Below are 18,513 nucleotides of genomic sequence, written 5' to 3' on the forward strand. Positions count from 1 at the left end.
AGGGGGTGACAGAGAGAGGGGGTGACAGAGAGAGGGGGGGCAGAGATAGAGAGAGAGAGAGGAGTGACAGAGAAAGAGAGAGGGGGATGACAGAGAGAGATAGAGAGAGAGAGGGGTGACAGAAAGACAGAGATAGGGGTGGCATAGAGAGAGAGAGGGGGTTGACAGAGGGAGAGGGGGTGACAGAGAGAGAGGGGGTGACAGAGAGAGAGGGGGTGACAGAGAGAGAGAGAAGGGGGTGACAGAGAGAGAGAGAAGGGTGACAGAGAGAGATAGGGGGTGACAGAGATAGGGGGTGACATAGAAAAAGGGGGGGGTGTCAGAGAGAAAGGGGGGTTGAGAGAGGGGGTGACGGGGGTGATAGAGAAAGGGGGTGACAGAGAGAGAGGGGGGAGTGACAGAGCGAGAGGGGGATGACAGAGAGAGAAGGGGGGGTGACAAAGAGAGGGGGTGGCAGAGAGAGAGAAAGAGAGAGAGAGAGAAAGAGAGAGAGGGAGGTGACGGAGAGAGAGAGAGAGCGAGAGAGGGGGTGACAGAGAGAGTGGTGACAGAGAGAGAGAGTGGTGTCAAAGAGAGAGGGGTGACAGAGAAAGAGAGAGAGAGGGGGATGACAGAGAAATAGGTGGTTGACAGAGAGAGGGGGTGACAGAGAGAGAGGGGGGCAGAGAGAGAGGGGGTGACAGAGAAAGAGAGAGAGGCGGTAGCAGAGAAAGAGAGAGAGGGTGACAGAGAGAAGGGGGGTGACAGAGAGAGGGTGGAGTGAAAGAGAGAGGTGGGGTGACAGAAAGAGAGGGGGGTGACAGAGAGAGAGAGGGGGCAACAGAGAGAGAGAGAGAGAGGGGGTGACAGAGAGAGGGGGGTGACAGACTAAGGAGGGTGACAGAAAGGGGGCGGGGTGACAGAGAGAGGGGGGTGGCAGAGAGAGGGGGTGTCAGAGAGGGGGGTGACAGAGAGACGGGGTGGCAGAGAGAGAGGGAGGTGACAGAGAGAGAGAGCGAGAGAGGGGGTGACAGAGAGAGAGAGCGAGAGAGGGGTGACAGAGAGAGAGATAGAAGGGGGGTTGACAGAGAGATAGGGGGGTGACAGAAAGAGGGGGGGTGACAGAGAGAGAGGGGGTGGCAAAGAGAGAGGCGGGGTGACAGAGAAAGGGAGAGAGAGGGGGTGACAGAGAGAGAGAGAGGGGGGAGGACAGAGAGGGAGAGAGGGGTGACAGAAAGACAGAGAGAGGGGTGGCATAGAGAGAGAGGGGGATGACAGAAAGCTAGGGGGTGGCAAAGAGAGAGAGAGGGAGGTGACAGAGAGAGAGAGGGATGACAGAGGGAGAGGGGGGTGACAGAGAGACAGAGGGGGTGACACAGAGAGAGAGAGGGGGGTGACAGAGAGAGAGAGAAGGGTGACAGAGAGAGAGCAAGAGGGGGTGACAGAGAGAGATGCGGGGTGACAGAGATAGGGGGTTGACAGAGAGAGGGGGTGACAGAGAGAGGGGGTGACAGAGAGAAAGGGGGGTGTCAGAGAGAAAGGGGAGGGGTGAGAGAGGGGGTGACGGGGGGTGAGAGAGAGGGGAGTGACAGAGAGAGAGAGAGAGGGGGTGACAGAGAGGGGAGGTAACAGAGAGAGAGAGAGGGGGTGACAGAGGGAGAGAGAGTGGAAACAGAGAGAGAGTGGTGTCAGAGAGAGAGGGGTGACAGAGAGAGGGGGGGTGACTGGAGCCGCCCACCAGTGCCCATTATTGCCCACCAATGCTGCCCATCAGTGCCGTCCATCAGTGCTGCCTATCAGTGCCACCTATCAGGCAGATTTATATCACTCCACCTGTGACAGGAGCTGGAACTACACAGGAAGCATCGGCTTCGTTCTTCACTGACACAGCTGACACTGCACCCGCCAGCCGGGACAACGCGCGGCACTTGGGAGCCGCAGGCAAAATGCGGGAGACTCCCATACCTCGCGAGTCACGGGAGACTTGGGATTGTCGGGTTATTGGGGGTTGATTAAAATAATAATAGGTAAAAAGAAAAATGATTTTAAAAGCCATGTATATTTCATATTATGCATAAGAGATTTTGAACAGGATGGCGTCCATCTTGTTTTTAAGGTGAAACAAAGTTCATATATACTTGTTAAACAAAATGTCTCTCACAGGCTTACAAAGGGTCTATGGTTTCAACAGAGATCTTTGTATTTCTATGTAATCGTAAATAAGATCCCTTTTGACATCTCGATCAGATAAAACTTAGTCAGTCTGACGCTATGTTAAGGGGGGATATCTCAGTCTGTCTATAAGTATATAACAATGGACAATACCCCAGTATTTTCTAGCAGACATTTAAAGATGAACCATATAAGTTTTTATAGAAAACATCATCATATATAAGATGTATATTAACGATAATACATTGTATTCTTATTAATATAGAAGTGTGAACTTGATACTTATATAATATTAGATATATAATATACATATATATATAAGTATACTTTTCTAATAAGTGTAAAGACATGTGTATCTCGTTACTAATTACCTCATTTCAGAGAAGTTTGTGTGTAGGTCTGGTGTAAGTTTTTATGACACTATAGATCTTCCTATCCTAGTCTGGATGCCTGACAGTTATGTCAGAATCCAAATAAGTAATGGCTATTCACTAGCCAGAGGTCAGAGAGGTCATCAGATAAGAACATGATGGGTAATTGTTTCAAATTATGTTAAATACAAAATCTAATGAACGATACGATACTGCCCTCTGGAGGCGAAATACCAGGTGCAGTCTTGAGATAATTTGAGATATTCCAATATAAAAATATTATATTGTGTTAAATAATATAATTATTGAAATGGCATTACTTGCCAAGATGAATAATGGAAATACAGGTGGACATTTATGTATGTACTGGTAGTCTGGACAAAGTTTTATGTTGTGTTTTATGATTAATCTTACATATAGAGGAATCATCCTTAATTTTATTAGACCAAGTATGGGGTTAATTATCAATAGGGGTGTGTCTCTGACCTCACTAGTTTAGGTATAGAATATCCCGACCAATTGGGATAATGTTTCATCCCTCTGGGTTTTACTTATGGTAATTTTTATAGCTCTTTGTTCTTACCATATAAAAGACCAACCCAGATATGAGATACACACCACACATTACACTACTGACAACACACCTCACACTTACATCACACACGCTAATACATTACTCGATAGACTCATTCAGACATACTCTACCTTGATCCACATCATTCATCTGAAACTTGAAGGGAATCCACCATCTTAAGAAAGGCGTCCATCTTAGGACTTTGGTAATGCCCAATTGAAGCCAGCGGCTATCTTAAGTGTGGTAATTATGCCTTGCTGTATTATTTGATTTTATTCAACAATTGTGTATTCCTTCCTTATATGTTTTATATTGCATATTTAAGGGTAATGAGATTACAATCCCAGCCGTATAAGCCATAGTATATTTTTCTCTAAAAAGCTGATTTTTGTTTTTATACATTTTTATTAATATCAGATTAAATGCATTATTTGCAATTTTAGTCTTCCGTTTTGCATGGCTTATTCTCATTCCTTCTGCAGTGGAATGACTTTGGGCTATGTGATTCGCAGACCATTGTAGTCTGTTTATATAGAACATTCATTTATGGCTTATGCTATACCTGGGAAGAAATGGTAATCTTGCTTTAGTTTTGCTTTTACTTTCACTTTGTTTTAGTTTCACTTTCATTATTGAGCTAAACATCACATTGCATTGATTATTTGAAGTTAGTATTTTATGTAGAGTTATTTTTATGTGTCACTTCTGGTTTGATCATATATTGTGTTTGCATGTCTTGAGAATAAATATTTTTATATATATTCCACACTGTAGACTGTACTCACTAAGATTGGTATATGCTTTTAAAAAGAAATTAATCAATTAAAAAGAATTCACGACATTGATTTATGGCAATAGGTGAAGACTCTCCTTTTTCACAGATCTTTGCTTATTAACCATAAATACACTGCTATATTCAGAGCAGTATAAATATTCTGACATAAGTACGAGCGCAAGATATTTATTATTAAATATTCTTACATATAATGGAGGCCCCAGCGAGATAATTATTGATTTCTTACATATGCCAATCATAAATATTGATCAGGTGACATAATCAATAACTTTGAAAAAAAAAAAAAAAAAAAAAATTTTTTTTTTGGATTTTTTTTTTTATTAATTATGAATGTGATAGAAATGCCTTAAATATGTCTACAGCAGGTAATGTTCACGCTGCCAACTCTGGCAAGGTGTGAGTCCCTAGTGGTAATGCCATAACCCCAGTGGATTTGGCACAGATCATAAATGTGTGGAAACACCTCTCTGAGTCTGAAATGGTGGAAAATGTAAATGCTGGTTAGAGTCATATATCAAAATCCTCAGAAGTCGGGCCAATAAAGGGCATCTGACATGGGTAGAGGACAACCTGTATGTATGAACTCACCAATAAGCTTATTTAACACCAAAAGACATCAGAAAGTGTGATCACATACTTTTTGGTCATGGCTAATCTTACTGTATCTTTATGAGGAACTGCACCAGAAGGCTCAGCAAAAAAGGAGTTTAGTAAAGTTTCAATCTCCACTCCAAATAAATGAGAGAATGAGATTAGGAACCTCCTTGAGCAGGTGAAAGTAACCTCTATTGGGACACATACGTTAAGAGAATGTAGCGTGAAACTGCAAAATAAAGTAGAACTGTGGCAGAAGTCTTATCAAGAAAACTGTAATGAAAGTAACCATGTGAAAGATAAATGTAAATGATTAATGCAATAATTTAGGAAGTTTTGAGCAAGGAAAAATGTTTTTCTAGCAAAAAGTTGCCGAGTAACCAGCAGTGGAAAATTAAAAAAAAAATAAATAAAAATGTAACTGTTCAATTCATGACAGGAACTCATCAGTAAATACATAGCAGAGTTCCATAAGGTCATGGTGTAAATGCATAAGGGTAATGCTTAATTAGTCCTGCTTTTTAAATATTAAATAATTATTCATAGACCCAGATATGATTCCCAGTCTGATGGTTATGACCCAGACAAGGGGGGGAATCAGGCAAAGAGTCCATATCCTACCCCAGCCATATTCCTAATATAGGAGGGCAGAAATTGGGCAGCCATGCATAAATAGGTATGAGTCATATCAGGTCACTGCAAAAAGACTAGCACCCCTAAAAAGACACCATACACCTCTAGAAATTTAAAAAGTTTTAAAAAGAGTACTGTCCTGATTTTTGTTAATAAAGGGTCCTTAGACATTATTGATCATCTTGAGGCCTATGAAAACAACTTTCTGTGTTGTGCCTCAAGGATGTCATTTAAAATTAAGCCCATACAAAAACTTCACTGCTGCTAGAGCTGTGATCTACAATTTAAAATGTACACAGCATAAAAGCCCCATTGAATTTTTTTTTTGTCTGTACTCAAAAGTGCCTAACACCCTTCAATGAAGGAGCTGAGTACAACCACCTGGAATTTAAATCCCTGTGCTTTGAGGCATTGCCCATGTCCATAAAAAATAATAAGTTTGGCAAAGGAGCAAGATATGCCACCTAGGCCCCAAAGGTAACACCGGATACCTTAAAGAGGACACCGGACATCCCATTAACAAGGGGGGGGGGGGCACCCACAAATAAATAGGGATTTGCCCCATCCTAGGGTTCCCCAAAATCCTCGGGAAGTTCGAGAGACATTAAGGCCCAGACCTCACGCCAGAACCGCGTAACTGGTTCTGATGGGGATCTGTCCCATATGTCTGAACCCGAGAGACAAAGGCACCGCAGAAGGCGGAGCCAATAATCCAACTCTTTAAAAAAGGTTTTCAGCTGAGTAGATGCCAAATTGATCAGCTGATCACTTGGCTCACTCAGGGCACTGTAGCCCAGAATTAAAATAATTCCTCTTTAGTAACAAATCCTATGGCCAGCCAAAGGCCATAAAATCCTTAAATGCCCAAGTGGCAGGAATCAAAGCGATACACTGAATAGAAGTATAGGATGCAGAGATTCTAACACCCTTTTATCCCAGGTCACAGCATTGAGGATCCTGAAATCCCTGTCAGGGGGGGATCTTGGTTGTGAGATACTAACTACCCTCCTATTTTTCAGTGGTCACTTCATCCCTCTGACTCAAACAGGTCGCTTAAAGCGGGCACATTTTGAAAAATCGCCAATGACGGTGATACCAAGGAGGATCAAACCCTAATGACGTAATGTAGTCAAGAGGTTAAAAGTTGTATACGGTAACCAAGAAGGAATCCTCAATGCCAGGTAGTTTGTTGCCTACAATAAATTGCATTGATGCCCCAAAGGGGGAGATATTATATTTTTTCCCTAAGTAGTAGGTAAACTTTAAACAAAGATATTGTATTATTGTATTATTGTATCATTGTCCAATGTGTAGTATCCATGGCGAAAAATACATCACCATGTTAATAAGCCCCAGAAGTCAGTCGCCCAAGGAAAGGTCGCATATATAGTCTCACCTTCCCTGGTGTCATAAAAGGACTGATCACACGGTGGATTAAAGGAGAACTCTGAGAAAGCTTAGGGTACCAACATCGCATTGAAAAGTCAATTGATAAGAATGTATATTCATACTGTATGTTTCATCTAATAGGAGGGGATTAACCTTCCATGCCAGGTCGTTGATTGGTACAGACGATGATGTTTGCCAAAAGACACAGCGATCGGATGAGTCATCTCTCCTTAAAGCCCAGCTCTGGATGGAACACCTCATTGAATTGGATCCCTCTTCAGGAATCAAGCTGCGAGACGCCCCAGATTCTTGTTGACGGAGAGGAAGATTTGTTTCAACAGATCTTTGTGCATTTGATCCGAGGAAATCCATTGAGAGGGATCGCACTACCTCCTGTTTTCAGTTGAAGGAGATATGAGAATGGTGCATTGCACATGTGAGCAAAACCTCAGTCTAGGTGTATGACACTCTAGGCCATGCTGAAACCATTCATTATCCAACCAACATCCAAGGTTGAACGTTCAAACAGATTTCTCGGATTCCTGATTGCCAACATTGTTTTACTGCGCTTTGAATGGTAGTTGCCAATGCCATTGCAGCAGTTAATTTCTGTCTCCATTAAGACTTTGCAACTGGAGATGCAGATTTCAAGGAACATTTGTGTTTCTTTACCAGGAGATCAGAATTCAAAGAGACTAACAAGGAACAGTTTGTGACATAGCTAACGCTAAGCAAAGTCGCTACGAACTGACATTTTGAACTGATTTTTTTTTTCTCAATTTTTTTTTTTACCGCTTTACTTAAAAGTTTTGAACAATTCCCAACATGAACTATTCTCTTACAAAAAGAGAACAAGACATTTTTTTTTTTCTTTTACTACTCCTTAAAAAGCTTTCTTTCCAGATAGGCCTAAGTTGCTCACTTGTCTACTGGGAAGAAAGGGGGGGGATATGTCGGGTTATTGGGGGTTGATTAAAATAATAATAGGTAAAAAGAAAAATGATTTTAAAAGCCATGTATATTTCATATTATGCATAAGAGATTTTGAACAGGATGGCGTCCATCTTGTTTTTAAGGTGAAACAAAGTTCATATATACTTGTTAAACAAAATGTCTCTCACAGGCTTACAAAGGGTCTATGGTTTCAACAGAGATCTTTGTATTTCTATGTAATCGTAAATAAGATCCCTTTTGACATCTCGATCAGATAAAACTTAGTCAGTCTGACGCTATGTTAAGGGGGGATATCTCAGTCTGTCTATAAGTATATAACAATGGACAATACCCCAGTATTTTCTAGCAGACATTTAAAGATGAACCATATAAGTTTTTATAGAAAACATCATCATATATAAGATGTATATTAACGATAATACATTGTATTCTTATTAATATAGAAGTGTGAACTTGATACTTATATAATATTAGATATATAATATACATATATATATATAAGTATACTTTTCTAATAAGTGTAAAGACATGTGTATCTCGTTACTAATTACCTCATTTCAGAGAAGTTTGTGTGTAGGTCTGGTGTAAGTTTTTATGACACTATAGATCTTCCTATCCTAGTCTGGATGCCTGACAGTTATGTCAGAATCCAAATAAGTAATGGCTATTCACTAGCCAGAGGTCAGAGAGGTCATCAGATAAGAACATGATGGGTAATTGTTTCAAATTATGTTAAATACAAAATCTAATGAACGATACGATACTGCCCTCTGGAGGCGAAATACCAGGTGCAGTCTTGAGATAATTTGAGATATTCCAATATAAAAATATTATATTGTGTTAAATAATATAATTATTGAAATGGCATTACTTGCCAAGATGAATAATGGAAATACAGGTGGACATTTATGTATGTACTGGTAGTCTGGACAAAGTTTTATGTTGTGTTTTATGATTAATCTTACATATAGAGGAATCATCCTTAATTTTATTAGACCAAGTATGGGGTTAATTATCAATAGGGGTGTGTCTCTGACCTCACTAGTTTAGGTATAGAATATCCCGACCAATTGGGATAATGTTTCATCCCTCTGGGTTTTACTTATGGTAATTTTTATAGCTCTTTGTTCTTACCATATAAAAGACCAACCCAGATATGAGATACACACCACACATTACACTACTGACAACACACCTCACACTTACATCACACACGCTAATACATTACTCGATAGACTCATTCAGACATACTCTACCTTGATCCACATCATTCATCTGAAACTTGAAGGGAATCCACCATCTTAAGAAAGGCGTCCATCTTAGGACTTTGGTAATGCCCAATTGAAGCCAGCGGCTATCTTAAGTGTGGTAATTATGCCTTGCTGTATTATTTGATTTTATTCAACAATTGTGTATTCCTTCCTTATATGTTTTATATTGCATATTTAAGGGTAATGAGATTACAATCCCAGCCGTATAAGCCATAGTATATTTTTCTCTAAAAAGCTGATTTTTGTTTTTATACATTTTTATTAATATCAGATTAAATGCATTATTTGCAATTTTAGTCTTCCGTTTTGCATGGCTTATTCTCATTCCTTCTGCAGTGGAATGACTTTGGGCTATGTGATTCGCAGACCATTGTAGTCTGTTTATATAGAACATTCATTTATGGCTTATGCTATACCTGGGAAGAAATGGTAATCTTGCTTTAGTTTTGCTTTTACTTTCACTTTGTTTTAGTTTCACTTTCATTATTGAGCTAAACATCACATTGCATTGATTATTTGAAGTTAGTATTTTATGTAGAGTTATTTTTATGTGTCACTTCTGGTTTGATCATATATTGTGTTTGCATGTCTTGAGAATAAATATTTTTATATATATTCCACACTGTAGACTGTACTCACTAAGATTGGTATATGCTTTTAAAAAGAAATTAATCAATTAAAAAGAATTCACGACATTGATTTATGGCAATAGGTGAAGACTCTCCTTTTTCACAGATCTTTGCTTATTAACCATAAATACACTGCTATATTCAGAGCAGTATAAATATTCTGACATAAGTACGAGCGCAAGATATTTATTATTAAATATTCTTACAGGATGAACTAATGCTTGGCTGGGGCTTGGTCGCTTGACAGTTGGGGGCACTGGGGCCCCCTGGGCAAGTGGGGTCCAGGGGCAACTGCCCAGCATGCCCATGCGGTAAGACAGCCCTGTGAACCTGATATTCCTGGGGGTAGCCATGTACCAGTAGGCTAGGCTTGCTTGGCTTATAGGAACTGGGACTGCTATAGGTGATACTAAACTAAGCTATATTCCCTTACCATTGAGGTGGTCATTACAGTACATTCATTTTGACACTATTGGTTAATTTGTATGATACACAAGATACAATGTCCAGTACAAATTCAGCCCAGACAGTGAAAAAGTCTCACACATGTTGTATCCCCACATTCTCAGGAGGAGTAGCAGAATGTGTTTTGGGGTGTAATTCTAAGTATTCCCATGGTGCATGTGAGAAATATTAATAATACAATTGCCAAATTTGAGTACAAAATTATTTTTCCTTTTCTTTCCACATTTTCCCAAAAATCGTGGCAATAAAATTAAGTCTTCAAAAGACTCCCCAATACCTCTCAAAAAATACCTTGTAGTGTTAACTCTCTAAAATGTGGTCATTTTATGGGTATTTCCATTGTCCTTGTGTTCCAGGGACTCCAAAAATGTGATAAGTAGTCAGGAAATTAGATGCGTAATTTATGCCCCTAAAACACCTGAAGGTACTCCTTGGATTTTGGGTCTCTGAAAAGTATATCCATGTACAGTATAGTATGCACTCAATACATGGTTGGGGCTCCTTTGCATGAATCAATGCTGCATGGCTTGGAGGCGATCAGCCTGTGGCACTGCTGAGGTGTTCTGGAAGCCCAAGTTGCTTTGATAGCGGCCTTCAGCTCTTCTGTATTGTTGGGTCTGGTATCTCTCATCTTCCTCTTGACAATACCCCACAGATTCTTTATGGGGTTTAGGTCAGGCAAGTTTGCTGGCCAAACAAGCACAGTGATACCACGATCATATGACCAGGTATTGGTGCTTTTGGCAGTGTGGGCGGTGCCACGTCATGCTGGAAAATGAAATCAGCATCTCCATTAAGCTGGTCAGCAGAGGGAAGCATGAAGTGCTCTAGAATTTCATGCTAGAGGGCTTCGCTGACTTTGGACTTAAAACCCAGTGGACCAACACCAAATGACATGGATACCCAAATTATCGCTGATTGTGGAAAACGTTGCGTTTTATTTGGAAATCAAGGTCCCAGAGTCTAGAGGAAGAGTGGACAGACACAGAATCCAAGTTGCATGAGGTCCAGTGTGAAGATTTCACAGTCAGTGATGATTTGGGGAGCCATGTCATCTGCTGGTGTTGGTCCACTGTGTTTTATCAAATCCAAAGTCAGCACAGCCCTCTACCAGGAAATTCTGCTGAGAAGGTTTATGGAGATGCTGATTTCATTTTCCAGCAGGACTTGGCACCTGCCCACACTGCCAAAACTACCAATACCTGGTCACATGATCATGGTATCACTGTGCTTGATTGGCCAGAAAACTCACCTGACCTAAACCCCATAGAGAATCTGTGGGGTATTGTCAAGAGGAAGATGAGAGGCACCAGATCCAACAATGCAGAGAAGCTGAAAGTCCCTATCAAAGCAACCTGGGCTTCCATAACACCTCAGCAGTGCCACAGGCTGATCGCCTCTATGCCACACTGCATGGATGCAGTAATTCATGCAAAAGGGGGGCACCAAGTATTGAGTGCATACTATACTGTACATGGACACACTTTTCAGTAAGCAAAATTTTCTGTATTAAAAATCCTTTTTTAATGGTCTTATGTATCATTCCAATTTTCTAATTTTTTTTTTTTCTAGCTGTAAGCCATATTCATCAAAATTGAAAGAAAGAAATGATTGAAATATTTCACTCTGTGTGTAATGCATCTATAGAAAATATATATATTTTTGGAATGAATTGCTGAAATAAATAAACTTTTTGATGACATTCTAATTTTATGAGATGCACCTGTATACTTACCTGTTCTGTGCAATCGTTTTTTAACAGAGCAGCCTCGATCCTCTTCTTCTAGGGTTCCCCGCCAGCAATCCAGCGGTAATCGGCAACCCCCCCCCGCTCCTGTGTCCCTAAATTTGATTGACAGTATAGAGAGCCAAAACAGTTATAAAGCTGCTTGTAGAGACACATTTAAACCTTTGATCGCCCCTGGTGTTAACCCCTTCCCTGCCAGTGTCATTAGCACAGTAACAGTGCATATTTTTAGCACTGATTACTGTAGTAATGTCACTGGTCCCCCCCAAAAGTGTCAAAAAATCTCTTAGTTAGGGTTACGATCTGTCCGCCGCAATGTTGCAGTCCCGCTAAAAATCACTGATTTGTTTTGGGAAACAAAAGGACATCAATTTTATTTGGGTACAGCGTCCCACAACCACGCAATTGTCAGCTAAAGTAACGCAGTGCCATATCGAAAAAAAAATTGCCTGGACTCTGAGGGGGTAAAACCTTCTGGTCCAGAAGTGGGTAACCTTAAAAGCAATACATTTAAGATGCATAGGGCTCTCCATAGTAAAGTATTTATTGCTCCAAAGTAAATACACTCACTTGTATACAGATCATAGGAACAGAGAAAGTAAAGGCAGAAAAAAAGACCTACTGGTCCATTGAGTCTGCCCCATTTTTTACATTTAAATATATTTTGGGGTTATTTTTGGGGTTTTTTTTTGTTTTGCTTTTTTTGTTACCATTTTTGGCTGAGTATAGATTTATGTTTGTCTCAAGCATGTTTGAATCAAACAAGACTACAGTCACAGGGTGGCCTCATGAGCGTGACATATATTCAGATAACTTCTCCGGGAGCTCCACTATACACCGATCTCTCCCAGGTGGCAAGTTTGCTAGCCGGAGGAGATCGGTGTACAGGAGTTATTTGATGACATGTGACATTGTCCTCATGAGGCCACCACATGATTGAAAGCTTGTGTGATCTATATACAAGTGAGTGTATTTACTTTGTAGCAATAAAAACTTTACTTCGGAGAGCTCTGTGTTTTTTTCCCATGGGTTATGATCCTGGAGTCGGAGCAGCTTGCATCGACCACCACCACCAGAGGGAAGACAGCCGTGTCCTGGCTATAAAGGGGATGTGCTTTTTGGAACTTTTCACTTAAAGTCATATTAATAAGGTGAGGGAGTGCCCATTATAGTTTTTGGTTTGGCTTTATCATGATGAATGTCTTCTGTGTGTAATTGGGTAATGTATATACTTTTGACGTAAGTTTTATAATAGTGCAGCATTTATTTTACTAGTCCCAATGATAATTGTACATTGTTGGGTTCAGTCCACCGATCTGTGGCAAATGATCATGGTATTTGACAAAGGCAATGCCGGATCTCATTAATTCTATGCCAGTCTGATCCAAAGTTCACCAAAGTTCTATAGGTGGAAGAAGGACAGAGATCTGTCAAAGTCAAAATTAATAATAAAACATTTAATAAGTATTTTTGGTGTCTCAGACTGAGACAGTGAGTGAGCTCTGAATACGGCCATCGTGGGGTAAGTTCACATTCTGACTCTAATTTCTGCCTCCTATAGAAATGTATGTAAGCCAAAAACATGGACTTCTAGCTTTAGATGGAGTGGTAGAGGATTTAAACTAGTGATCGACCGATATCTTTTTTTTTTAGTGCCGATACCGATATTTTGGTAATCGGTCATCGGTATCGGCCAATATTGGCCGATATTTTCTGACATTTAAAAAACATTTTTTTATTTTTTATTTGTCACATTTACGGTTGTGGAGGGGTCTGGGGGTCTAAAAGACCCCAAACCCCTCCTCTGCACTTAAAAGCTTTCAAAACAGCCAAGTTTGGCTGTTTTAAATGCTGTCATATTTTTTAATCTGGCGCCGAATACCCGGAAGTGATGTCATGACATCACTCCCGGGTTTTAAAATGGAGACCCGATCAAAGCCGAATGCGGCTTTCATCGGGTCTTCTCTTTGGCGGCCATGGAGGTAGGATGCCTGGGTCTCCCGGAGGGATGGAAGACCCTTACGAACCGCAGAAGGCGGCGGGAGGGGGGGACATCCCCTCCCGCTCCATGTAATGACATCCGAGCGGCTGCTCAGCCTCATCAGGTGTCATTACAAGATAGCCGACCATCAGCTAAGGACGCCGGTACCGGGCTGATGCCTAAAGCTGCAGGCATCACTCCGGTACAGCACTTTCCTGCAATATCGGTAACCTCAGGGGCCGATTCCGATATATCGGGAAAAGTGCATATCGGCTTTGCCGATAATCGGTCAATCACTAATTTAAACTGTTGTGTTGTCCGTGGGTCAGGAAGTATGGCACATTTTAGGGGTTCCCACCAACCCTGTGCTGAGTTGCTGGGTCTGTACACCTGATGTGCCCATTATGAGGGGTTCTCACCATTACTGTGCTAAGTTCCTGGGTTTGTACACCTGCTGTGCCCAATATGAGGGGTTCCCACCATCTTTGTACTATAGTACCGGGTCTGTACACCTGCTGTGCTCATTATGAGGGGTTCCCACCAACCCTGTGCTGAGTTCCCAGGTCTGAACACCTGCTGTGTCCTTTATGAGGGGTTCCCACCATCTCTGTGCTGAGTTCTCAGGTCTGTACACCTGCTGTGCCCATTATGAGGGGTTCCCACCATCCCTGTGGTGAGTTCCAAAGTCTGTACACCTGCTGTGCCCATTTTGAGGGGTTCCCACCATCCCTGTGGTGAGTTCCCAAGTCTGTACACCTGCTGTGCCCATTATGAGGGGTTCCCACCATCCCTGTGCTCAGTTCCCAGGTTTGTACAACTGCTGTGCCCACTATGAGGAGTTCCCACCATCCATGTGCTGAGTTCCTGGGTTTGTACAAGTGCTGTGCCCATTATGAGGGGTTGCCACCATCCCTGAGCTGATTGACTCCCTGCCATTGTGTCCTTGGGACTTACATTTGGTGTTGGCGGTGTTAGAAAAACAGCCTTTTGAACCTCTGGGGCAGGTTCCCCTGGTTCTTTTGACCAGAAAACTGGTCTTTTTGATTGCAATAACTTCAACTAGAAGGGTATCGGAACTTGCAGCTCTTTCTTGTAAAGAGCCATTCTTGATTTTCCATCAAGATAGGGGGATTCTACATCCACACCTAGGTTTTTTGCCCAAGGTGGTGTCCGCCTTTCATTTGAATCAGGACATTATACTACCTTCCCTTTTTTCCTTTTTTTTAGAGGAGGAAAAGTTATTGCATTCTCTTGATGTAATGCATGCACTTAAGTTTTGTGCTAAAGTGCTGTGCTTCAGAGGCGGGAGCAAACGTAACATTCCCTGGACGAAGGCCTGAACCAATGAATGGGAAGCGATCGGTTCCTGGAAGAATACCTATAAGGCTGAATTTTGCCTTTTAAAAGTGCTCAAGGCTAATTTCATATCCACCCCTGATTGAAGGAAAGCTAGAAATCTCCCAATTATATATTTGCGGGGATGCCACTTCCTGGCATTTATCAGCGTATGAACTGCAGGGCCAGCTACATCCTGCTCCTTCGAGATTTATGCCTCGTACACACTTACCAATCGGTCGACCGTCTTTTGTCCAGGGCTGTCCTTTTCGCTGAAAAGTGCAAAAGACTGCACACGAATTTTGTCTGCCAACAACAGCCAACTGCAGAAGTGATGTCATGTGATGGTTAACTTTCCTTGTCTTTTTTCTTTTCTGAGCATGCCCAGTCTTGCAAATCTGATGATTGTCGGCCGAATTCTGTACTGACTGGCGAACAATCAGCCGTTCTGGTGTTGGCCAACAAAAATGTTAATGCTTGCACGACAGATTCTGTTCGGCCGAAAATGCGCTGTCGGCTGTCGGAAGCATCATACTAACAAGCCTACAATCGGGCGATCGGTCGTCGGCCGAATGTTTACGGCCGATGATCGGTACGTATGTACGAGGCTTAAAGCGGTTGTAAACCCTATAACAAAAAAAATTAAAAAAAAAACCTGCAAGACAAAGGCATAATGAGCTAGTATGCATCGCATACTAGCCCATTATGTGTAACTTACCTTAAAACGAAGCCCCGACACGGACCCCCGGACATCGCTGCGGGCGCTGCCATGATCCCTTGTCGTCTCTTCCGGGTTCGGCGGCTCCGGTGCGCTGATTGGCCGGAAGAGACGGCTCCGGTGCGATGATTGGCCGGAGCCGCGATGAGCCGGGAGTGATATTTCCGGCAAGCTTCCGGCAACTTAATTGAAGGTCCCCCCGGACCTTCAGAGCGCATGCGCCGCTCGCGCGAGCGGCTGCATGCACTGTAAATATCTCCTAAACCGTGCCGGTTTAGGAGATATTATTTGTACCTACAGGTAAGCCTTATTATAGGCTTACCTGTAGGTAAAAGTGTCAAAAAGCGGGATACTACCGCTTTAAGGCTTCAATAGCCAAGTTGTCAAATTTAGAGACTGTACAGCAGGGTGGAATATCGGACCTTGAGAGAGTAGGTTCGGAACGCAGTGGAAGAGCCCAAGGCCTCGTCACTGCCAACCTTTGGATTTGTGCATACCAACTCCCCCCCGGCCATGCTGGAGCTAACAGGATTACTGGTTTCCCCTCTAACTGGATCCTACGCAAAAGACGCGGTATCAGCTGCACCAGAGAAAAGGCATAAATCAGGGAATACTCCTCCCAAGAGTCACCAAAGCATCCACACCATCTGCAAGTCATCCCTGATCCTGGACACAAATCTCTTCAACTTGTTGTTGAACCTGGATGCCAACAGATCTACGTCTGGGACTCCCCAGCGTAGGCAGATTGATTGAAAAATCTTGGGATGTAAGGACCATTCCCCCGGAAACATCTGTTGACGGCTCAAAAAACCTGCCTGCCAGTTCTCTATTCTAGGAATAAAAACTGCTGTCAGGCATGGCACAAACTTCTCTGCCCAGGATAGGATGATATCCACCTCTTTCTGGGCTGACTGATTTTGTGCCTCCTTGATGGATGATATAAGCCACGGGCATGGCATTGTCGGATTGCACCTTGACAAGGTGACCCAAAAGTCTGGGCATTCACTATTTCAAGCCCGACTGACTGCTCAGATTTCCAGAATGCTGATGGGTAGATGTCTCTCTACCCAAGACCAATTCCTCTGGACAGTGGCTTCCTCTAGAACAGCTCCCCAGACGGAGAGACTGGTATCTGTAGTCACCACCTTCCAGGTCACTGGAAGAAAGGATTTCTCCTTCTCCAGATTTCTGGTAAACAACCACCAATTCAGACTCTGATGTACTCATGGTACCACAGACATGGACCAGTTCAGAGACTGAACCCTTCCAGTCCATGTACACAGATTGTTGTTCTGTAAGGGTCTGGCATGGAATTGAACATAGGGAATTGCTTTGAATGCAGACATCATCTTCCCTAATAACATCATGCAAAGGCGTATAGAAGGAAATCTCAGCCTTATTATGGACCGAACCAGATCCTTCAGGTCTGTGACCTTTCTTGTTGGCAAGAATATCTTTGCCTGTACCGTGTCCACAAGAAGACCCAGATATTCCAGACACTGGACCGGCTGTAATGCTGACTTTGCTAAGTTCAGTATAAAACCCAGACGTTCTAGGAACTGTACTGTCCAGAGGATATTTCAGCTTAAAGCCGAAGCCGATCGATCTATTAGTAATAGATTGTTCAGATATCCTATTACAGATATCCCTTGAGACCTTAGAACAGCCAATACTGGAGCAAGGATCTTTGAAACACACTCTTGGAGCTGTGGCTAACCCAAAGGGCAGGGCCACAAACTGAAAGTGACAGTTTTCTATTGCAAAGCATAGAAACCTTTGCTGAGCCTGCAATATAGGCACGTGAAGATATACATCCTTGATGTCTATGGATGCTAGAAATTTCTCTCCCTGCTGACTGAATGAATTGACTCTATACGGAAAGTTCGAACGTTCAGAAACTGGTTTTAGAGTTTTGAGATCCAGAATAGGTTTCACATCCCCGCTTGGTTTGGGGATTATGAACTGGTTTGAGTAAAAACCCCTTAACCTTTCACTCTCCGGAAACTCTATTATCACTCCTTGAACCCTCAGCTGGTCCAATGCCAGAAAGAGAGACCTTTTCAGGGGATCTGTCAGTATACTTGACTTATAAACCGAGGATACGAGAACACCCGAAATTCCAGTTTGTATCCCTGCAAAATGATGGAGATAACCCAGTTGGCTTGGATCAATTCCACCCAAACCTTTGAGAACTGCAGCAGCCTTCCCCCCACCCGAGTAAGTGGGGGTACCCCTTCACAGAGTAGGCTTAGAGGAAGACTTGGCTGATCTCTGGGCCCAGAGCTTTTTCTGCCCCTGCCCCTAAGGCTTAGTTCCGGACCCAGATGGTTGAGGCCGTCGCCCCCGTCTAGAATTGGAAGCACTGGTAGTATGAGTGCTGGGGATCTTAAAAGAAGGATGCTTGCTTTTCCTTTTCACAGGTGGCAACATACTCTTCGACCCCCCCCCCCCCCCCGAGATCTTTTGGATATACCTATCCAGATCATCACCAAAAAGGCGTTCTCCCTGAAAAGGGGAAGCCAGCCAGTAACTTTTTCATGTTAATTAACATAAAGTGAAGGTAGATCTGACAGATCTTACATAGACTCTCCTTGAGAAGGAACTGTCTTGGACACCCGCTTCATACAGTCTTCTAAAGACTGACAAACTCCTATGGCCGCTACTGCTGGTTGTACTGCAGTTCCTGCAACCACAAAAGGGGCTTTCAATAAAGATTCCAACTTCTTAGTTCTTATCTGCTGGATATTTAAAAACCTGGGCATTATCCACAGGGCAGATTAAAATATTGTTAAAAGAAGAAATGGCAGCATCCACAGTGGGTATATACCATTTCTTAGCAAACTTTTTCCTCCATAGGATACAATAAAGAAAACCTTTTAGGAGGAACAAAAAATCCTATCAGGAT

At 42.4% G+C, this 18,513-nt stretch overlaps 1 protein-coding gene across 1 annotated transcript in view; it reads left to right on the forward strand.

Moving 5' to 3' along the window:
* Window positions 1–13,077: 13,077 nt before the first annotated feature.
* Window positions 13,078–18,513, forward strand: part of LOC309557567 (putative methyltransferase) — a 63,982-nt gene continuing 58,546 nt past the window's right edge. The window contains exon 1 of the mRNA XM_082260354.1: window positions 13,078–13,096. The gene's annotated coding sequence lies outside the window, so the exon portion shown is untranslated. The remainder of the gene's footprint in view (window positions 13,097–18,513) is intronic.

Source organism: Pelophylax lessonae (genome assembly GCF_965119305.1).
Source record: "Pelophylax lessonae genome assembly, chromosome: 6".
NCBI classification, from domain to species: Eukaryota; Metazoa; Chordata; class Amphibia; order Anura; family Ranidae; genus Pelophylax; species Pelophylax lessonae.